Source organism: Ambystoma mexicanum, chromosome 3q (genome assembly GCF_040938575.1).
Source record: "Ambystoma mexicanum isolate Mex_15411 chromosome 3q, UKY_AmexF1_1, whole genome shotgun sequence".
Classification (NCBI taxonomy): Eukaryota; Metazoa; Chordata; class Amphibia; order Caudata; family Ambystomatidae; genus Ambystoma; species Ambystoma mexicanum.
This window is the reverse complement of record NC_090926.1, coordinates 1,159,979,074-1,159,995,199: the sequence shown is the minus strand read 5'-3', so window position 1 is coordinate 1,159,995,199 and position 16,126 is coordinate 1,159,979,074. Positions and strand designations below refer to the sequence as shown.

The following is a 16,126-nucleotide window of genomic DNA, read 5'->3' as shown; positions in this document are numbered from 1 at the left end:
TATACGTGATCATCCATTTTGGATGATGTAAAACGGCTTGGCGCTCAATAAAGAAAAGACTAAGTGGATGGTGATAGGCACGAGTACTAAAATCAAGAAGCTGGACAGAGTATAGTCCGTTCAGAGTGGCTGGCTGTAACATTACAACCAAGACGGTGAAGATCTTTTTTTTGGCCACCTGGGGGTGCACGGATGAACAGTCTCTGTGTGAGATGCAGCCGGGGTCCCTGGAGAGTGGCTTGAGCCCCCACTGCTGGTCCCCACCCTCCGAATGAGTTGACGGATTGCGGCGTGGGAAGGTGCCCCCCCCATAAACAGAAAAAACCTGAACAAAATTTCAGGGGTGCCACCATGTGGCGGTGTGATAGTTGGTCCTGCTTGTGTCCCAGCAGGCACAGAGAGGTGGCGCTGCTGGTGTTCGAGGGGTAATGACAAGGATTGCAGCATCCAGCTGTACCTGGTCCTTAAATCACGGTGTTGGTGGAAGGCAACTACGGAGGACTGCAGTTCCAGTGCCTAGATGCCTGTGACTTTGCCATCGATTCACATGCTCTGTCTCCTCCTCTGCTGGAATAGTCTTGGAACTCGGAGACCCAGTGATCAGCACCCGTGAGCCCGGATGAACTGGATTTCGAACGTAAAGGCCCTCCAGACTAATACACACACCCGACCGCCCTGATCTACCGTGATAGGGTGCCGGTTGGCCCAGCCGGGCTCGACTGAAGTGGTGGGTTGATTGCCCATGGGAGGATTGCAGCGGTGGAACCTGGGTGGCGGGCACAGACACCCACGAAGATTAAAAAGGTGCCATCACAGCGGCCTTTTACGATATGAACTATGCACAGTTTTGCAGATTTGGTGCGCACAGGGTTTAGCACATCCATTTTTGGCAGTTTCTTTCCCCCCATTGGCAAAGGGTGCAGTGCCATGTGTAGAAATAACCCACAGGTGCATAAACCCCCTGAGCTAACCATATTGCATATTAGGCCTATAACCTGCTGCATTAGAAACTAGGTTTAATAGCTTATTTGAAGAGTGTACTAAAATCCAGGCAATCAGCCTTATACAATGGTTTAGTAGTGCTTAGTGCTTAGTGCTTAGTAGTGCTTAAACACCTAGGCATAGTGAGCTATATTCATTGTAATTGTTTATTTGTGTAGCACTTATACACAAGTGATGTGCATACCTAGGAACGTAAGCCCTTGTAATCTATGTAATTGTGATTTATAACTTGCATACTTTCCATTTTACTAAAATTGCTTCATTTATATTATCTGCTTTATTGTCAAATATAAACAAGTATACCATATGTTGGTTGAGTTTCTTCCTTCCACAATTAGTTCATTGTTTTTCGCATCAAGTTTGAACCTGGGGGTGTGGAGGGGGGTGTATTTGGGCTGGTCCCAGAAGTGAGTTCACACCCTTTATAATACTGTTATGCAGGCCGTGGGGCCGGCTGTGGAAGCAGGCCATCACCACCATCCATAGGACGTGAGCCAACGTCTTCAAAGACTTCTTCAACCTTTGACAGAATGGCAAAAACGGAGACAGGCACTGGCGACATGATCCTGGGAGGCCCCAAAGGGATGGCGGTAGTTGAGGGGTGGGGGGGGCGTTGTGGGCTTTGGCAGAAAAGAGACCTGGATGTGCCTCCCGTTCTGCTGGGACTTCTCAGAAAGGTGCCCAACACAGATGCACCTGGAAAAGGCAGTGCTGGCAGAACAGACCCAGCCGTGGCTGACCGAATCCTTGGAGGCCATGCTATTCTTGAGATAATCGTCGTGACCATTGATATGTTGCCTGAAGTCGTTGACGAGCCTGCTGACTTGACAAAAACCAGTACTGCCTGCCCACCGGACAGTGTTCACTCTATCGCCGTTTTGTTGACAGAGGCTTAGACGGGTGTCCCATCATGTCCGTCAACGATCCAGAGGACGGAGAAGCCGCTGGGATTGTCGACGAAGTTGGAGCATGCAACAACTTTGCCTTTTAGGTACCTTAGAAGCATCCTCAAAGACGGAGTCCGCTCTTTGGGGTGCTAGCCCTGGATGCAGAGTCAGAGGCCTTACCTTCCTCTAGCCATGAAATAGTCTCCAATGGCGGTCCTTCCGTGTCTTCATGGACAAAGACTGGCCAGTAGGGCATCACTCCACATCGTGGTCTTGATGCAGGCAGTAAATGCAGTTCTGGTGCTGGTCTTCGATGAAGACAATTTTCTAACAGCATCTTAAACAGGCCCTGAAGAAGCTTTTCTTTTCAGCCTCGGTCATGGCGTCTGAACTAGGCCCAAAACTTGGACTGCGGCATCATACGACGTAACGATCCGACGGACGGTAGGATCAAAACCAGCAACGGATCACTGCTGCCGACAAGTCACTACAGTGACAGATTAAAGAATTTGGAAGAAAAATAATAAACGTAGGCAAACATACTTTAGGAAATAAACTTGGACTACCGAAAATGTGCAGTAAAAATCTGAAGATCAGACCAGAGGTGGAGCTAAGGAAGATGTGTCATTGGTTGGGGCAGTATGACCCAAAGTTACAGCAATAGGCTATACAAACTCGGGAGGATAGTTCAGGGGCAACGTGCTCACCCTGGAAGCAAGACACGGAGCAACTCAGGTTCGATCCCCAGGTCCGCACTTAGAAACCTCTCTTTATTAAGCACGTTATAAATAACCTATCATATCAGAAGCGAAAACACAGTTTAAAGCTAAATTACTTCATTTTTACAAAGGATTCCCAGCCCAGCGACAGGGAATACTTATGCAAATCCATGTTAGGGAAAGGGCGGCAGAAAGAAAGGGCGGCAGAAAGAAAGCGAAAGAGGGGGAGGTGGAGAAGGATAGAGAAAGAGAATGAGCAAATTACTTCGAGTAATGTTCTTTCTACTGATTCCTCATCAGCTAAATATTCCTTCCAGCATCAGCTGCTCAGAAAACTAACAGGTGGTTAAGTGCATCTCGACTCGGCCGTCGATCCGTCTGCTCCTTATGGGACGTACATATACTTTGCCACTATGCCCCTGTATCTCAGCCACCGCTCCCGCGAACAGCCACTGCAGAAGAAAAATAATGATGCAGCCAAAGAGCCGAAAGTTAATAGAAAATGAAACCCCCTCAACTGGGATTTTGGGTTGGGGGGGACGGGTGGACCTGGATACAGCAGAAGGAATGCAGCACCAAACCAAACTAAGACAGTACTCCCTGAAACAATACCTCACCTCTTTCCGCCCAAGAGAAAGACATCCATTGACTGCAGAACTGCAGACACTTTAATAGCAGTGAGAGGGACGGGAGGGGTGATGAGGAATCTGTGGGAGAAGAATCCATAGAAAGAAAATTACGGTAAGTTGTTTCTCCTTCGATGGATTGCCCTTCTCCTACAGATTCCTCATCAGATAGACTCACCAAGCAGCATTCGCTTAGGAGGAGGGTTGAACATTCTTTACAGCAGAACATTCTGTAAAACCGCTCCCCCAAACAGAGCGTTGGCCCCACGGGCGACACCCAGGCTGTAGTATTTAGTAAAAGTATGTAGCAAGGACCAGGTACCGCTCAGCAAATGTCCTTTACCAGTACTCCTCTTTGCAGCGCTGTGGAGGTAGATAACCCTCCAGTGGAGTGGGCTCCGATGCCCGGAGCCAACACTTTCCCAGGGTTGTGATAACATTCAGAGATGCACATCGCGAAATGGTCCGTTTTGAAACAGCCAAGCATTTCCCAAGCCACAAAGAAGGCCACAAACAGCTGGGCCACCTTTCTGAATTCCGCTGCCCTGGAAACAAAAACTCAATGCCCTTTCGGGTCAAGTCTGTGAAATCGTTCCTCCTCCTTACGGGTGGAAGTCCAATCCATCAGAAACGCATCCCATAGTGTGCCGTTAGCTGGGAATTGCCTTGAGCAAATGTCTGCACATGCGATTGGACTCTGTGGCAAAAAGACCCACTGCTGGGGTACCCCGGAGAGAGAAAAGACCTCTTCCTGGCACACTTCCCACTCATGCGAGACCATGCTCTGACTGCTCTGAGAGTCTGCCAAACCCTATCTGTCTACGCCAGATGGACTGCCGAGACCGAGATCTGATTTTCCCAACAGTCAGAACCACAGTTGCATCGCCTCTCTGAAAAGGGTGAGGGAGCACACGCCAACCTACTTGTTCAGGTAATGCATGCCCACTTTCACGGGCGCATCCATGACCACCCTGGCCTGGGGCCACGGAGGCCAGAAGGGTTCCCCTACCAATATCTTGATGCAACATTCACCTCGATTCTCACTGTCCCTCATCGCTGCTCTTTCAGAACCTCTGCGATATCCTCTCCCTCTCCATCCTCCCCTCTGGCCCGACGCACTCTGCAGGACACACACTTGATGTCTTGATCTCCCCTGGCCTCCCCCTCTCTATTCCTCTGACCACTCCTCTCTCCTGGAGTGAGCACTGCCTCCTCTCCTCCCATCTCTCACTCTCTTCTCCCCAAGCCAACACTTCCACTTACCTTTTCGGACATCCAACCTATGAAGCGTGTGTCAGCTGAGGCTTTCGCTGCCACCTTCTATCCCCACTCCTCCTCCCCTGGCTGACTCACACCCCGACACAACCCTGTCCCTTCTCTACTTTTCCATCTCTGAAACTCTTGACGATCTTGCCCTTGTCATGAGGATCCGCTTGAAGTCCAAAGCCAAGTGCAATTCCTGGTATGATTCCGACCTAGCTATACTTAAACTTAAGTGTAGGGCGGCTGAGATGAAATGGAGGTCTTCTTGCTCATCCTCTGACAAACTGGCCTGTCGCCTGCTCCAAAGGCAATACTGACTCTCTGTCCGCACTAAGAAGAGAGCCCACATTCAAGCCCGTGTCTCTGCGGCATCCATCAACTCCGCCGAACTCTTTAAAATCTGCAAGGAGCTTGCCAACCCTGCAGCAGTCTCCTCCCCTCCTCTTGCCTCCCAGACTCTCTGCAATGCCCTTGCCTCGCACTTTATGTCTAAAACCCAGGACATCCTGTCCACCCTCGCCTCCCCTCCCCCTCCTATTCCCTCTCAGTCTGTGCTTGGAGACCCCCCTTTAAGTAACCCCCCACCATCCTTCTCTTCCTTTCCTATTTTCTCCCCTGACGAGGTCGCTAGACAAGTCCGATCTATGAAAGCCTCGTCAAAACAGGTTCATCCCTGTTCCTCCAAAACCATCAAGGACCACATTGACACCCTCGCTCCTGCCCTTGCTGATTTTTGCAACCACTCGTTTGCCTCAGGATCCTTCCCCTCTAAAGCACTCCCTTGTGCATCCTCTTCTCAAGAAACCCACAGCTGATCCTTCCTGTCCGGCAAACTATCGCCCAATTTCCATTACCACCTTTCTGGGCAAACTCCTGGAAAAGCTGGCAATCTCTCAGCTTAACCTTCATTCAGATTCTGTTGGCTGTCTCCATGACCACCAGTCTGGCTTCAGAGCGGCCAGAAGCACGGAAACTGCTCTCCTCGATATCCGTGAAGATCTGCTCTCCAACCTTGATTCTAACATTCCCTCTGTGCTCGTCCTTCTTGATCTCTCTTCTGCCTTCGACGCGGTCAACCACACCATCCTGCTCAACCGTCTCCGTGATAATCTGGGTATCACTGATCAGGTTCTGGCCTGACTGACCTCTTTCCTCTCTGATTGACCCTCCCAAGTCTAACTGGGGTCTTTCCTATCATCTATCTTCCTCTCCACCTGTGGGGTTCCCCAGGGGTCTAACATCTCACCCTGGCTTTTCAACCAATTACTGGCAACTCTCGCTCACTGCATTGCCATTTTCTGCTCAAATTTCCAGTGCTACGCAGATGACAACTCATTTTCCGGCTGCCCTCGGCCACCTCCCCTCCCTCTCTCATCTCAGACTGCCATTCAAAATTGGTGTGCAGCCAATGATCTTTGTCTGAATGCCAGCAAGACGGAGATCCTCCTCATCGGCACACCATCTCCATCCTTTTCCCTCACTCTCTGGCCTGCCTCCCTTGGCCCTCCTCCTACCCCTACCTGCGAGGCTAAGAACCTTGGCGTCATCTTTGACTCCACACTTTCCTTCTCGGCCCATATCTCTGATGTCTCTAAAAAGTCAAACTTCCGACTGCAACTCCTCAGAGGTATTCTGTCTTTCCTCTCTTTTCCCCAGAAGCTCATGGTATCCCAAGCTCTGGTTCTCTCTAGCTTGGACTATTGTAACAGCCTCTTTCTAAATCTACCTGCCTCTACTCTCCGCCCTCTACAACTTATCCAGAACAGGACTGCGAGACTTGTCCTTGGCCTCAAGCCCTGGGATCGTATCTCTCCAGCTTTGAAATCTCTCCAATGGCTCCCAGTGGATGCAAGGATTAATTCAAAACCCTCTGCATTGTCCACAAGGCTTTCTGGGGCCTGGGTCCAAAATACCGTCAGCTATCCCTCTGCAAATATCTTCCCTCTCGAGCTCTTCGCTCTTCTACCTCTAACTCCTTCAGGGTCAGTCGTTTTTCAAAGAAACAAGCTGGGGGTAGATCTCTATCTTTGGCTGGGGCCTCCCTCTGGAACAGCCTCCCTGCCACTCTAAAACTTGAGAACCATCTCCGGTTCCGGAAGCACCTCAAAACCTTCCTCTTTGCTTCTGCCTTCGCTCCCTTCTCCCCTGCTGATCTGCTCTCTTGGCACTGTGCACCTGGCCACCCTCTGTCCCCTGGGCCAAGTTACCTGCTCACCCTGCCACCTTCCTGCACTGCCTCCTGGGCACCCCTTGCACTGGTGACTGTATCTGTACCCATACAGCCCCCCCATTTTTCTTCTTTTTCTGCACGTATTCAGACTTACCCAATCTGCTGCCTTAAACACAGCACTTGCCACTTGCTGGCTGCACTACCACAGTTTGCCTCAATTTTCTATTTATTTTATTTATCTGCGCTCCTCCACTTCTGCACTTTCCACGCTCCCCCTTCCAGGCACTTTTTCCCTTTCCCATGCACTTGCATGTTCTCAATGTCACTGGGCCTAATAATATCGTTTTTATGTTGTGCTGTGTTCTCCCTTGTTCCCCTCCCTTGCCTAGTCGTGCTCTGAAACACTTGTCTATGAGCGCGATACAAATAAAATATATCATATCATGCTAGCCAACCAAGAGAGGTAGTCGACCACCAACCGGAATACCAGGAGAACGACCCTTAAAGTGCCGAAGTACTGGGACCACTGACCCTGCAGGAGCCATTACAAAGACAGCATCTGCAGCATGGCCTGTGGCACAATAAAAACACAAAAGGCCTTGAGACCTAAGAGGAGGAGGAAGGAAGCTGCTGGTAAGGTGGCGTGTTTCTGGAAGAGCTGGACCAACTGGAGGCTCTGTGCTGGTGTCGTGTGGGACTACTCCAAGTTCAGGGAGAAGCCCATCCTTTGGAGTAGTGAGCAGGTGCCCTTGATAAGGGTCAAAACCTGCTTGGGAGCTACCTCTTGAATGGCACCCTTCAAAAGCAGGGCTCAGTTATTCCTGGAGCTCCTGTTCCAGTTGTTGACGAGGTGGTGGTGGTCTGTCTGGTGGCCTTTTTGAAAGCCAGACAGTAACCCCACTGCATGAGCTGAAGAGCCCAGGCGTCAGAGGTAATCTCATGCCATTGGGACCAGTGCTCGGTTATCCTCCCTCCAACCTGGGAATAATGGGGGGAGAAATCAAGGAGGCTGAGGGCGGAGATGACCCCTACGCTGCTGGCCTCTAGAGCCCCCCTTTCCCCTTCACTGTCCCTTCCGGAGCACGGCTAGGCCCAGCGACTTTGCGGCTAGCTTGGACACACAATTTCTCCAGAGAGTCATCAGCCTTGGGGCCGAAAATATTCTGACCATAGAAAGCAACGTCTAGAAGTTTATTCTGAACATTCAGTGAGAATCCTGAAGTATGCAGGTAAGCTTGCCTCCTGAGCACCGTGGCTGACCCCATCCATGCCCATCTAAAAAGACTAGCGGGCCACCTCCTTGCTGCCATCTACCAACCTTTGAATGCCCTCCCGCATCTCCCCTTTAGGGATATACTAGGCAAATTCCACAATGGCTGTCCACAAACCAAAGGAATATTTAGCGAATTTGCAAGAGGCATTGACCGCCTTAAGGGCCATGCTGCCTGATGAGATTTTCTTCAACAAAGCGTCCACTTTCTTCCCCTTCCTGTGGTTTGCGAGAAATTACATATTAGTGGCTGGCCTGGTAAACACAGTGGCTGCCTGCACCACAACCCCCTCCAGTGTTGTGTGGGTGGAGAAATACGGGAAGTGGGGGAATGAAGAGGGCAGGGGGTCTCCCTTTGTCGGCCTGTACTTCTTGGAGAAGTCACCATTTACTAGAGGTGTGGTACACGGTCTCTGCCACAAGGTAGCAATAGGATCAGCGATAGCTGCATAGAGGGGCATGGCCCTTTCAGTAGCAGATCCCTCATCAAGAATGTCTGTCCGATCATAGCCTGATAAGGGATTGGCTGGAGCACTCCACCCCAGGGCATTCACCACCCTGCCATCAAAGCCCTATACTTGGCATTAGTGTGGCATGCAGTGTTTCCACGCCCGGGGGACCTGTCGAGCCCACTGGCGTCATGAAGACCTTCAGCCAGTGCTACCAGATCTGCGTGGTCGGTGAAAAAAGACGAACCCTGTAGCCCCGGAGCATTTTGGATCGAAGTCACCCTGGTCATGGTCACTGGTGGTGCCAAAAATATCAGCCATGGAGCCGAAAAACAAGGTCCTGGACTTTGCAATCAGCACCGGCAGGTTTTTTGGTGCTGAGGGCACGTCGGAAAGAACCAGTGCCTGAGGTGCACTGGCAAGTATCAGCATCGAAAGCGGCCCATCCTTGCTTGGCGCCAAGCCAGTCAGCTCTGTCGACAGTGTCATGATGGCATTTGCTCTGGGGTGGGGGTCACCGGGTGCCGCTGGAGCCACAAGGGCCCGCTGGATTGAGGACTTGCCCATACCCGCAGCTGCGAAACATATCCAACATCTGAGTTTTAAATTCCTCCCATTCAGCCCAGGACATCGCCCCTGCCGACAAGTTACTGCAGTCAGTTTAAGAATCGGACTTGTGGCGCTGGCGTTGTTCCTTCTTGTGGGAGGAGGAAGAGAACTAATGGCTACGGGAATGGGACCTCTTCAGTTTCTTGAGTTGGACTGTCTCGGGTTCTGACAACCAAACAGTTAACCGTGCCAGGGTGTTAGAGGCAGGTCGGCCTACCCCTAACTTCACCTCCTGTTCCTTCAGAGATTTCCGATTAATCTTGCCACATTAACTACAGCCCTCAGTGTCATGACCGGCACCGAGACACCACAATGCAGGTGAGGTCCTGGCCCGCCATGGACATTTTTGTGCTGCAGTCACTGCAGCGTGTGATTCCGGAGACAGGCGCGGCCATGGTTGCCCTTGAGGTGAACAAAAAAGACAAAATGTTGAGTGAAATATCGAAGTAACTCAGTGTTCCCCGAAGCAGCCTGCTGAGCACGCGGAAAAAAGAAACTAAGGTACAGGGGCATAGTGATGCAGTATATGTAAGACAACCAGAGTCTAGGTGCACTACGCTCCCGGTCGAAAAGCTTCCAGAGCAGCTGATGCCGAAAAATGACCGACCACCGAATTAGGGCACAAAACAGGATTCACCACACGATTTCTCCACCACGTCTCAAATCTTCACACGCAAGCATAAATAGAACTGGTGGAAGGCATACATGGAGCCAGTAGCACCTCCAGTACCTCCTCCGATAGGTCCCATTCTTCAGATCTCAGACTCTCAAGAGCCATGCATGCAGAGATATTCCGGGTACGGGTGAAGCACCGAACCTTGCGACTGGAACAGAAGATCGGGCCTACGAAGAAGCCGGCAAGACGAGCAGACAGCCAAGATCATGAAAACCAAAAACATCCTCAACCTCCTGAGAACTCACGGTATGACAGGAATCGGGGGGAAACACGTAATGGAGTTCGAAGACCCACTCCACCAGAAATGCACCTTCCAATGGCCTTCTCGGTGGGAATGATTCCCTCAAGCAAAACTGTTAGCACTTTGCATTGTCCTTTGTGGACAACAGGTCTCCACGAGAAGATCTCCGCAATGACCTATGATATACCGTCCATTTGTGGGTGATTTTTCCGCTTGCTCGGAGCATCCGCCAACCCATTTTCTACCCTTTCCAGATGGGCTGCAGAGGTGAATATACTGTTCTCCAGAAGACAAAACCATAGCTGCACGGCCTCTCTGAACAGAGGCAGGGACCAAATACACCCTGCTTCTTGAGGTAACGCATGGACACACTGCCGTCAGTCACAATCAGGAAGTTATTCTTCTTGAGGGACGGCACGAAAGCCATCAGGGCTCACCAGATTACCCGCAGCTCCTGCTGGTTGGTATGCCAGCAAGCAGGTAAGATAGCTCGGCGGGATGGGCGCTGGCTGCTGCGATCTGAGCGTGATCTGCAGTCGCAGGTTAGAATCCGGCAAGGCCAACTCAGCCTTTCATCCTTAAGAGGTCGATAAATGAGTACCAATTTCGGTTGGGTGATATTGTATGTAAATAAGTGCTCTGTAAAGCGCTTTGGATTAAGGTGCTATATAAATAACACATCATTATCATTCTGCCAGACACCAAAGACTGCTCACCCACCTGCAGCTCCGCGCAGTGAGTGACCCCAGTCCTTCAAAGAAGCATCTGTGGCTACTTGTGCGTCTGGCTAAGGTGCTCAAAAGGGTTACCACACCGACACGCTCTCCCTGTTGGCCCACCAGGAAAGGTTGTTGGCAGGTGTCCTCAGAGTATTGAGGACAGTGGCTATGTCACCAATATACTGAAGCCATTGAAGAGATTGCATCTACAGCCTGGCTTCTAGCGCCAGAAGATTACAAGAGGCCACGAGACCCAAGAGGCAGAGGAAGAAGCTGCTGGTATGCTGCTGAAGTTTTGGAAAGGTGTGACCATCTGACTGATGCTGGTGACTCTCCTGGGGAGGAGGCCTTCCCTGCGTGTGTGTACAGGACCACCTGGATAAATTGGAGACTCTGCGTTGGATAACATGGGGCTTCTGGAAGTTCAGGAAGCAGCCAAAGCTGTGAATCAGGGAACAGGTGCCCTCGAGATGCCCCAATACCTGCTAGGGGGACCTCCCACTAATCAATCGGCTGTCTAGGTACGGAAGTACATGGATGCTGGACCTCCTGCGATGAGCAGCAACTACCGCCATCAGCTTGGTGAAGACCCTATAGGCGGAGGGCCAACTGAAGCACTTTGAACTGATAATATTGTCCGCAAACACGAACCTTGGGAATCGCCTGTGCTTAAAATGTATTGGCATCTGAAAATGGATCGCCAGCTAGAGACATTTTCTAATTTTTGTCATGAAAACAGCCTGTCCATTAACACTCACAAAATGAAGTCCATCGTTTTCACGGGGAGCAGAATGAAAAAGCTACTGAAAATTAAACTCAGACTCCCTCTATGGCATAATCAAACCGGTCGCTACTTATGATTACCTATGGGTGAAAATGAAAGATGATGGCTCGTGGGCCAAGCCACTCGACAAATCAAGGGTTGTACTAGTGAGATATAATGGTGTGCTCACTAAGTTCACAAGACCGCATTAAAGCGGTCTTGTGACGGTGGCCCTGGAGGCTTATAAACTGCAGGCCAGAGAGGCAGCCCTCTATGCTGCAGAGCTATGGGGGTGACTGAATATCTGAGGCCTGTCAGTTATAGAAGAACAAATGACTTACCAACCGGTAACGTTCTTTCGATTGGATGTTACTCCAACGTATTCCACATCTTTGACATGTAATGTCCACAGCTGTGTACTTCGGAAACTTTTTCGGCAGAGGGCGTCCTGCGCCGATTTTGTCGGGTTCATGTTCCTCAAAGGCCTCTGGGCAGGCTGGGAGGCCGATGTGGAAACCGCTGGAGGAACATCCAATAGAAAGAACGTTGCCCGTTGGTAAGTAACTTGTTCTTCGAATGGATTGTGTCCTCCAACGTATTCTACATCTTTGACAGACTCCCAAGCAGTACCAGAAAATGGAGGAGGGAAAAGAATTTAGAGTACCCAATCAGATGGCAGAATAAAGAATTGCCTTTCCAAAGGCCATATCTTGACCATGGAGCATGTCCAGGGAGTAATGTTTAACAAAGGTGTGAATAGAAGCCCATGTGGCTGCATCATAAATATTCCTTATAGGAACTCCCCGCTGTAGGGCTGTGGAAGTAGCCACGCCCCTAGCGGAATGAGTTTGCAATCCTTCCGGAGGGTCCTTGCCCACCAAACGGTAACATTCAGTAATGGTGAGGATAATCCACCTGGACAAGGTCTGTTTTGTCACAGCCTGGCCCAATCGGTGACCAGCATACCCCACAAAGAGTCAACTCTGACCCTGGACATCCTAGAAATATAAAATCTCAGAACTCTGCTAGGGTCCAATCTATGGAGCCTCTCCTCCTCCTTACCAGGATGAGGAGGATAGAAAGAAGGAAGATCCACTTTCTGGCTTAAATGAAATTCAGAGACTACCTTAGGTAGAAAGGGAGGACGTACCCCCAGTATAACCCTGACTTGTTGTAACAAAGTAAAGGGCGGCTTACATGAAAGTGCCTGCAATTCACTCACTCTGCGAGCGGAAATAACCGCAACCAGGAACACTGTCTTGAAAGACAATCTCAAAGGACAAGAGTGCAAAGGTTCAAACGGAGCACCCATGAGAAACTTCAAACCCAAATTCAAATCCCAAATCGGCACCTGGAAAGGGGACGGCAGGAACACATTTGTCGGTCCTTTAAGAAATTGAGAAATCAAAGGAATCTTAATGTAAGAACATTCTTCAGACGAGCGCTTAAATATAGACAGCGCCGTCAGGTAACCTTTAATGGTATCCACTTGAAGGCCCATGTGGGCCAAAGAAAGCAAGAAAGATAAAACCATAGGAATAGAATATTGAAAATGTTGTCCTCTGCACCAGTCGCAAAACTTACGCCAACGGTACACGGATTTAGTTGCAGGCCTTCTGGCCAAAAGCAACACCTCCATCACATCATCCCGGAGGTCCCAATCCTTATACCTCAACCTTTCAGATACCAAACGTGAAGATTGTGAGTCCTGACCTGTGGATGGAGAACCTGACCTCCCCCCCCCCTTTCGCAAGAGCAGATCCTCTCAGTAGGGAAGACTGCGTGGAGGGCAGATGGCCATTTCTAGAAGGTCCGGGTACCACGCTCTCCTGGCCCAATCCGGACCAATGAGGATCATGTGGGATCCGAACCTCCGTAACACCTGAGGAATGAAGGGGACTGGAGGAAACTCATACAGCAGTGGGAATGACTATTTCACTACAAATGCGTCTCCTAGGGCCTTTCTTGGATGAAATTCCCTCGAGCAGAACTTCTCGCACTTCCGGTTGGCACTGGTGGCAAAGAGCTCCACTTGTGGGGTTCCCCAAAGGGCGAAGATCTCCAGAAGGACTTCCTTAGCTAACTCCCACTCGTGAGACATCGTGCTCTGCCTGCTCAATGTGTCCGCCGCCGCATTTTCGTCTCCGGCCAGATGAACTGCTGATAGTGAAACACCTTACTGGATTGGCAAGAAACAGAGCTGCATTGCCTCTCTGCACAACAGCAGTGACCCTACCCCCCCCCCCTCCCTTTTTGTTGAGGTAATGCATGGCCACTGCGTTGTCCGTCATGATCTGGACACTCTTTCCACCGCACAGATGGCAGAAAAGCATTCATGGCTAGCTTGATGGCCCTCAGCTCCAACAGGTTGATGTGGAGTTTGGACTCGGACGAAGACCACTGACCGCTGGCGGTCAAGTCGTCGGCTTGAGCGCCCCATCCTGTGAGGGAAGCACCAGTCACTACAGTCACCCCCGGTCATGGTTGCCAAAACGCCCCACCCCCCTTTCATTAGGTTCTCTTCGTTGGCCCACCACAGATCTGAACGAGATCCGACATCTTGCCCGAGAACTGCGACCACTGCATCTTGAGAACCCATTGCAGGGATCTCATCCTCAGCCTGGCCTCTGGCACCAGAAAAATGCAGGATGCCATGAGACCGAGCAACCTTAAGAATTTGAAAGCCAGGAGACACTGGGCATGTTGAAACGTGTCCACCATCTGCACAATGTGATGAGCCCTTACCTTGGGAGGCGAGCACTTCCAAGGACGTGTGCAACACAACCCCATGTACTGAAGCTGTTGGGAAGGTGTCAGATGCAACTTCTTGAAATTGAGGGAGAAGCCCAGCTGTGGAGGCAGCGGTAGGTGAGACCGAGGTGCTCCAATGCTTGCTCAGGAGAACGCGCATGGATCAGTCGTCCAGGTAGGGGTTTACATGAATCCCCCTCGCCTGAGGTACGCTGCCACCACCACCATTAGCTTGGTGAAGACCCTCGGGCGGAGGTCAATCCAAATGGCAGGACCCGAAACTGAAAGTGCGAGTCGCCAGCCGTAAACCTCAGGTACTTTCATGTGCCGATTCATCCCAAGCACAAAAAGTAAGCATCCAGTAGGTCCAGAGACACCAACCAATCCTGAAGTTGAAGGACCTGGAGGACTTGAGAAAGAGTGTCCATCTTTTGTCCTTCCTGAGAAGTTTGTTCAACCAACTCCAGTCCAATATGGGTCTCAATCCTCTGTCTTTCTTTGGAATAAAAAATAAGGGGAATACCATCCCTTGTTCCTCTGCGCTACAGGCACCAGTTCTAAAGCGCCTTTCTCTAGCAGGGTCAAGATTTCCTGCACAAGGAGCGGATCCGGAAGCCTCAAAGCTCCCGGCGGTCAGGCTTGCAACAACTAGACCACTGCAGCGCTGTCGGGATATGTGATGGCACGAGTAATGGCGGGTTAGCCGCCAACGATCCCACAGGCGTCTGCCCAAACGGTGCAGGACACCATGGGACATGGCCTCAATGTCTGTTTTGGAGCGGCTGCGGCAGCGCCTGAAGGCAAAGAGGCAGCTGCCTGAGCAGCTTTGGCACTCCTAGTTCCCCGACCACCACGGGTACTTTTAGGCTGACCCCTTTGACTGGCGGCTCCTTTTGTCCTACCAAAGGAAGAGTAGTAACGAAAAGAGCCTCCCCTCCACTGCTGTCCCCTAGGACGAAAAGTCAGAGGTTGATGCACAGCTGCGCTTAAAGATTTAGCTCCAGCTCTTGAGGTCTGCAACCTCTTAAGGCTCTCGTCAGCCTTGCTGCCAAACAAATGCGCACCATCAAAGGGCATGTTCAAAAGACGGGCTTGCACACCCGAAGCAAAACCTGACTTCCGATCCACCAAATCTGCATATAAAGGTGCTCGCAGCCATGGACCGGCTAACACGGTCAGCCATGTCCAAACCCAACTGAAGGGATTCACACATGGCATCCTTGCCATCTTGCACGAGAGCAAGGAACCCATCCCTTTCTTCCCCCTCAGGAATATGCTCAGCTGCAAGAGAAACACTGTTCCACAGAGTGTGTGAAATTCTTGCCAAGGCAAAAGTGGAGTTGGCGATTTATGTTATGTGCATTTGTATAGCGCGCAGTCACCCGAAGGCCTCATGGCGCTTGAGAGGAAAGACAGAGCCCAGAGCTGTTGAGGCCACAGAAAGAGGGCCTAGAAGAGGGTTGTTTTCAAAGTTCTTCTAAAAGATAGGTGATTAGACATTTTTCTCAGATCGAGGGGCAGGTCATTCCATAGATTCGCCGCAACTATGGAGAAGGCTCGACCGCCTATCCTGGTCCGACGAAACCTCGGGACAGCCAGGAGGTCGGCAGAAGAGGAGCGAAAATCACATGCGGGGAGGTAGCAAAGGAATTTAGCCTGTAGAAACTAAACTCCTTGGGCATGAATATCCCTATGGACAATGCACATAGCCTTGAAAAGGATGCGCTGGTTGACCGGCAGGCAGTGAAGCGAGTGCAGTACCAGGGAAATGTGAGCTCCATATGGGGTGCCCGTGGCTAACCTAGCCGATAGGTTCTGTATTCGTTGTAACTGTTGTATCAGACCAGTTGGCTGGGCCAGGTATAAGGAGTTACAATAGTCCAGGCGAGATAGGACCAGAACTGCAACAACGGACGACAAAGGGATTCAGGTATCATAGGTAAGACCTTCTTCAAGATCTTAAGTTGATAGTGGCCGGCTT

The 16,126-nt window shown here is 50.8% G+C and overlaps 1 protein-coding gene across 3 annotated transcripts in view; it reads right to left on the bottom strand.

The window, feature by feature from the left end:
• PRKACA (protein kinase cAMP-activated catalytic subunit alpha) overlaps positions 1 to 16,126 on the bottom strand; it is a 1,211,861-nt gene that overhangs the window by 96,959 nt on the left and 1,098,776 nt on the right. The window lies entirely within an intron of this gene.